The sequence below is a fragment of the Nestor notabilis genome, unplaced genomic scaffold (genome assembly GCF_000696875.1).
Source record: "Nestor notabilis isolate BGI_N333 unplaced genomic scaffold, ASM69687v1 scaffold19127, whole genome shotgun sequence".
NCBI classification, from domain to species: Eukaryota; Metazoa; Chordata; class Aves; order Psittaciformes; family Psittacidae; genus Nestor; species Nestor notabilis.
Genome location: NW_009937119.1, coordinates 12237 through 18101, shown reverse-complemented (window position 1 = coordinate 18101; position 5865 = coordinate 12237).

The window sequence follows — 5865 nt, the reverse complement described above, 5'->3', positions numbered from 1 at the left end:
GCCAGCCCCCGGCCGAGGAGTTGCTTGCAGGGGAGCCGAGCCAGGCAGGGACACCATCAAGTCCCCACTTGCAGGAGGGGATCCTGCTCCCATGGTCCTGAAGGACACATTTCATATCTTGGTCCTTCATGAGATGCAGATGTCTGGAGTGGCCTCTGCTCTACCCTGAGCTGTGCTGCGACCGTCCTGTCCCTGAGCGCAAAGGCTCTGGAGCAGTTATCTCTACAGAAATGAACCCGCCTTACAGAGCTGGGACAGGAGGGAGCAGCAGCATCAGGGGAGATCCCTTTTCCTGGTCCCCAAGCCCCAGTGCATATCCAGGGCCCAACCACCTGCCCCAGCCCACTCACCCTCTGTGCCTGCTGCTCCGGTGTCCCTGTGGCAGGATGGGATGAGGTGGGCACACAGTGGGCATCATTCCTGCGGAGGAACACAGTGTCTGGCTGTTGGCTCACATTGTTGACCACTGTTGAGACAGCTGGTCCCTGCCCGCAGGGCTGTCCCAGAGCAGCCTGTAATAATTCAAGCCATTTGAGCATGGGATGAGAGGCAGATATCCTTTATCCAACAAGTGACCCCAACCAGCTGGACTACTGGGAGGTAAGGGAAGAGCACTGCTGGAAACATCAGTTGCTTCACTCCTGCAGATCTGTTTTGCAACACAGGGGCAAGATCTTCTGTCTTAGATGTGGTCAGTGGCCTGGCTGGTGAAAGCAAGCTCAGCGCTCAGCGATGCCTTGATGTCTGTCCGACAGCCTTGCAGGCTTCCAGCCTGACTGTTTTGATAGGATCTCTACCAGCAGTCCAGCTTGGAGAGCAGGTGCCTCTCCCCACACTTCTGGCTCATCCGTTCTGGAGAGTCAGCTCCCCAGGGAGCTGGCAAAAGGTTTTGTGATGAGTAAGGTCTGTTGGCCATGGTTTGGCCAAAGCCTGGTGACCAGCTGGTGGCCAGTTGGATGCACGCTGCCAGGACCAGGCTTGCTGATGGTGCGTCAGCTTTGATGAGGTTCTTCCCAGAGACGCAGAAGACGGTCAATGAACATTATTTTATATCACACAATTTGGCTCATTGCGAGTCCACCTAGTGGCCCATGGGGTTATGGTCAGCTTTGCTGGGCACAGCGAGGCTTGTGAAGACAGAAACACTCATGCATCCTGGACAAGCTCTGGGAATCGTTTTATCTGTGCATGTACCGTTCAGGTCTCAGCTCACCATTGTCCTTCTCCCAGCCCATGAAGTGACAACAGCAGCTGAGGCTGTGACTCGGGTCCAAGACCCAGCCAGACCTGGGCTAGGGCAAAGGGTCCTTGTGATCACACTGGAAGCTGCAGAGGGAAGCCCTGTGGCATTTTCACCCCTTATTTCTCCTGAAGAGTGGATTTCCTTGCTGCCTTATGCTTCTCAGACAACATTAGATGCCCCAGACTCTCCTCGTAGAGATGCTGTGCCCTGGAGAAGTGTTGGTTCTGAGTGCTCAGGCAGGCCAGGAGCTGTTTACAGCTGCTAGCAGACTGGTAGCTGCCCACCAGCAGGCAGCATGGCTGTGCTCATGGAAGCCCCAGCCTGCCAGCCAGAGCCCTCCCTGAGCTCTTCTGCAGCACAACATGCTGCACCAGGACCAGGTCTGCTCTGGGCCAGCACCACAAGTCAGCCCTGGCTGGGGGACCCCTAGTCTGGGCAGGCGCTTGTGGGAGCCCCTCACTGTGTCATCTCTCTGGTAACACAGCCACAGACCCCCTGGGATCTCTCCATACCCCTGCTGTGACTCCAGCCTCCAGCACCCCTCTCCCAACCCACCATGTCCCTGCAGCACCTCCAAACCCTCCAGCCCCAGCTGGGGGTTGCTCTCCTTTGCCCTCTCCCCTTCCTCAGAGGAACCATCCTGCATCCATCTCCCCAGCCATGGCCAGCCCTCCAACTGAGCTGGTGGATGGGACCTCCAGACCGCTGTGTCACCAGCATCCAAACAGGGCAGCTGGGGCTTGGCACAGGCAAATCCTGGAGCCCCTCCATCCCTGGTGACCTGCCTGAGGGCCGCACCAGCTCTGGGAAAGGAGGTTTCTCTGAAGGGTTCTTCCATGGTGGGAATGAGGTCATAGTAAGAGAACCAGGAAAGGCTCTGCCATGGATGCCAGCTGAGGTCCTGACCAGCTAAGCCAAGATGCTGGACTCAGCCCAGCAGTGTCCCTGGGGTTTACCTGCTTCCATCTGCAGAGAAGAGCAAAGATGGGGAGATATGTGATGATAAGGAGGAGCCCTGCCACTGCACCATCTCTGCTTTGGCTGGAGTCTGCAGACTGGCTGGGACACCATCAGGTGGGTAGGTGGGGTGGTGAGAGGAGGCTGCAAGGTGGGGGGCAGGCTGGGACAGGCTCTGCTGCTCCTCCTTAGTGAACTGATGCTGCACCGAGCCCCAGCTGATGAGCCGGAGGTGCCCAGTGAGTGCCATTTACTCATGCAGCTACTGACATAGCTGCCCCAGCACAAGCCCAGCCCAGGACATCATCTTGGCACTGACTCATCTCAAGGCTTTCTGGCACCAGCAAACAGATGTGGAGAGCACTGGTCTCATCCTGACACAGAACTGGAGAAATTGCTCATAAAAGCACAGTGGGATGAAACTTAGAGAAGTGTGTGTGTAGGGGATGTCTCTGTCTTTGGAGGGGTACAAGACTTGCTCCACAGCCAAGGCAAACCTTCCCTGGTGCTGGATGTCAGCCATGAGATTTCCCAACCCCTTTATGCCAGCACTTCTAGGACTATCAGTGGCCCCTTGCCACTCATGCTCACCACTTGGTAACTGTGGGTGTGAACTCCCAGGCTCCTAAAATCCCCTGCCCTTCCCATGCCAGGGTGGGCAGGCAAACCACAGCACAGGCGGATCCTCTCTGGGACAGGATGGCTGGTGATCATAAGCATCCCACAGTCCTCTCCTTCTCTGGTGAGGAAACAGCAAGAACTGCTTATCAGAGGTGTAAGCATCAGGCCAGGCAAGTGTCTCAAACTTTGCTGTGACCCATCTCCTTCGAGCACCAAGCCTTGGGCTGTCTTCCGTAAAGCGGTGCTACTTCCTAGCCCTTCAGCTCCTGCACCTCTGCAGGGCTGGAGCCAACTTCTCATGTCCAGCCTGCCCGTCTGCAGCCATTTCACACCACTCATGCTCTTGCCAGTGCTGTCCTTACGCCTCTACAGCTCTTCTCCCCCATAGTGGGAACAGACTGCAGCCTGATCCCCGCAGCCTCAGCCTTTCTGACCTCAGGGCGCTGGGCTCTCTGGGTCTTCTCACAAAGGGTATATTCCCTGCTTTGACTGTCCTGCCAGACCTTCTCCTGTTACTGCATCTCCTCTGTCAGAAGTCCTTCAGCGGACAAATGCTGGCTGGGCTGGCATGGTGACTAGCCTCAGGAGAACCCACAGCTGACAAACATGAGCAACTCTGGCCTCCTATTGTGTTTTATTCTGATCCTCTGTAGTCACAGCTGGCCAAAGCATGAGAAAAAGTGTGGCAGTGGATGTGCAAATCTTGCCAGACCTTGGACTTTGCATCCTCCTGTAGCAGCAGCTTCTCCAGTGTGCCAAGGACATCATGGAGAACACGGCTCACAGAGGAGGTTGGTGTGGACTTTGATTAGTCTTCACGTGCTTCTCTGACCCTCTCAGGGTCATGAGGTGTGGCTGGAGATGACCATCTTGTGGGCAGCCATTCCAAGCCCTTGTCTTAAGCAATCCCAACCCACTTGAGCCTTCTCCTGCAGTGGGATGAGGAGCAGAGGTGCCTGGAGATCCATGGCTCCCTTTTCCTAGTAGTATTTTCAGATCTAATGCTGAACATCTTTAACTTGGCCTATTCAGCTTAGTCTTACATTCAGCTCCTGCCATTAAACTTCTGCCTGATGAAAACTGATGATTGAGCCTGAATTAACATCCTCTGTCTCCCAGGTGCTTTGTGCTCCTTACGCATTGGTCTGGTCTGGTAGCTCCTGTGCTGGGGGACCTCTCTGGATGGACAATGCAAAGAGGAGTTTTGGGGATGCATTGGTGATAATCAGAGCAACAGGCTGAGTTGGGCAGTGAGGCTTAGTGAGCCTCCATTATGCTTCAGCTTTTGGAAGAGTGGCTGCTTTCATGGGTGGCATCCATATCCCTTGGCGAGTCTCAGAATGGACCCCTCAGGACCAGTGACTCAGCTTTGTGCTTTATCACTCTGTATGTGCATCTGTTCCCTGCAGAAACCTCTGAGTATTGCCCAGTTTAACCACATCCGAGGAAGACAGTGGTTCTGGAGAACTCCAAGTACCTGAAAGTGCAGTGAAAGCAGAAAAGCTGTACCCAGGGTTTGCATTAACAACCAAACCCCTTAGAGGCCATTTCCTCCCTGTGTCGCTCCCATCAGTGCCCCATTAGCACTACCCCAATGGCTGAATGCCCTGTGCCCACCTCAGGGAGCATCTGGAGGTGCAGAGACCCTCCTCCCTCAAGGCAGGCTCCTCTCTGCCATCCCTTGTCATGAGGACCAAACCCTGGGCAAGCCTTCTGGGTGCTTTGAAACAAATCCTTTTGGTCCCTCCATTGCTGTGTCTCCTTTACATGGTCTTATGGAAGATCCACTTGGCTACACCTGAGCTACTGGCCTTGGACAGCACTGAGCTACCCACAGTGAGAATAAGGTCACTTTTCACTCAGTGACATCCTAGGAGGACCACAAGTTGCTGGGCAAGCTCACCCCCACTGGAGACCCTGGTTCCTTGCATTGCTGAGTTCTCTGCTGTGTCAGGCCCATCTTCATCCCATGGCCACCAGCACCCATCCAGACGTGTGTTTTTCAGCCATTGTTAATCACCAGCTCAACCCATGGGCCCAGCCTCCTGTCTGTCCCCTCCTGCCCTGCTGTGGACCAGGCATGGGCCCCCACTGAGCCCTGACCTGGAGGAGCCCATTGCTCAGGATAGGCCATACCCACAGCCTGATGGAGCTGCATGGTCAGTGTCCCCTGCTCACCTCCAGCATCCGCAGCTGGCAGCCAGGATGCCACCTGGACCCATCTCAGTTTGATCCCACCAGCTCCCACCTTCTCCAGCCTAAGCATCCTGCATCAGCCGGGCCATGGCCACGTGGTCCCACCTGCCCTTTGCTGCTGCTGGTTTTCAGGTTCCTTGGCTCCAGTCTCTTGCTTCTCCAGGTTTGGAGGACAAGGTCTAACCACACATTGCTCTCCACCTCGCCTCCCTGGCAGCATCAGCCCTTCACAGAGCAGGCAGCTCAATTCCAGCATCAGTTCTATCCCATGTCCTTGCAGGAAGGTGACTCCTTCCAATCCCAGGGTAAATCCCATGGGACCCTGCCAGTGCAGGGTGGCCATTCTTGGGGGAGCCACCTCAGCTGCCAACTCCCCATGGGCACCATCACCCCAAATGAGGCACGGGACAAACCTGCCCTTGCAGCCCCCTGTGCCACCATCATCCTGACGCAAGGAGTGAGAGTCCCAGCGGGGTCTTGGCAGGGTCCCAGCAGGGTTTTGGGGCTGGCTGGAGCTGGGAACATCCCTGCGCTCTTTGTGCTCCCCCGGTAAGCGGCGCAGTGCAAATATCAGCCGGGTGCTTTGAAATGAAAATAAAAGTGATAAAAGTCGGGCAAATCCTCTGCCCCGGCCCCCACTGCTGGCCCGAGCAGTGGCTCTTTCTGCTGCCGAGCTGGCTCCCGCAGTTATCAATACATTATGTATGCCAGTGTCCGTCGGCCAGAGCCTTTTGTTGATGCTGAATATGTCCTGGCCAACAAAAGTGGACTGGATTAGCCACAGTGGATTAAAAGATTTTCTTCTTGGAGTTTACCTAATAATATAACAATTGACATAGAAGGTCTCT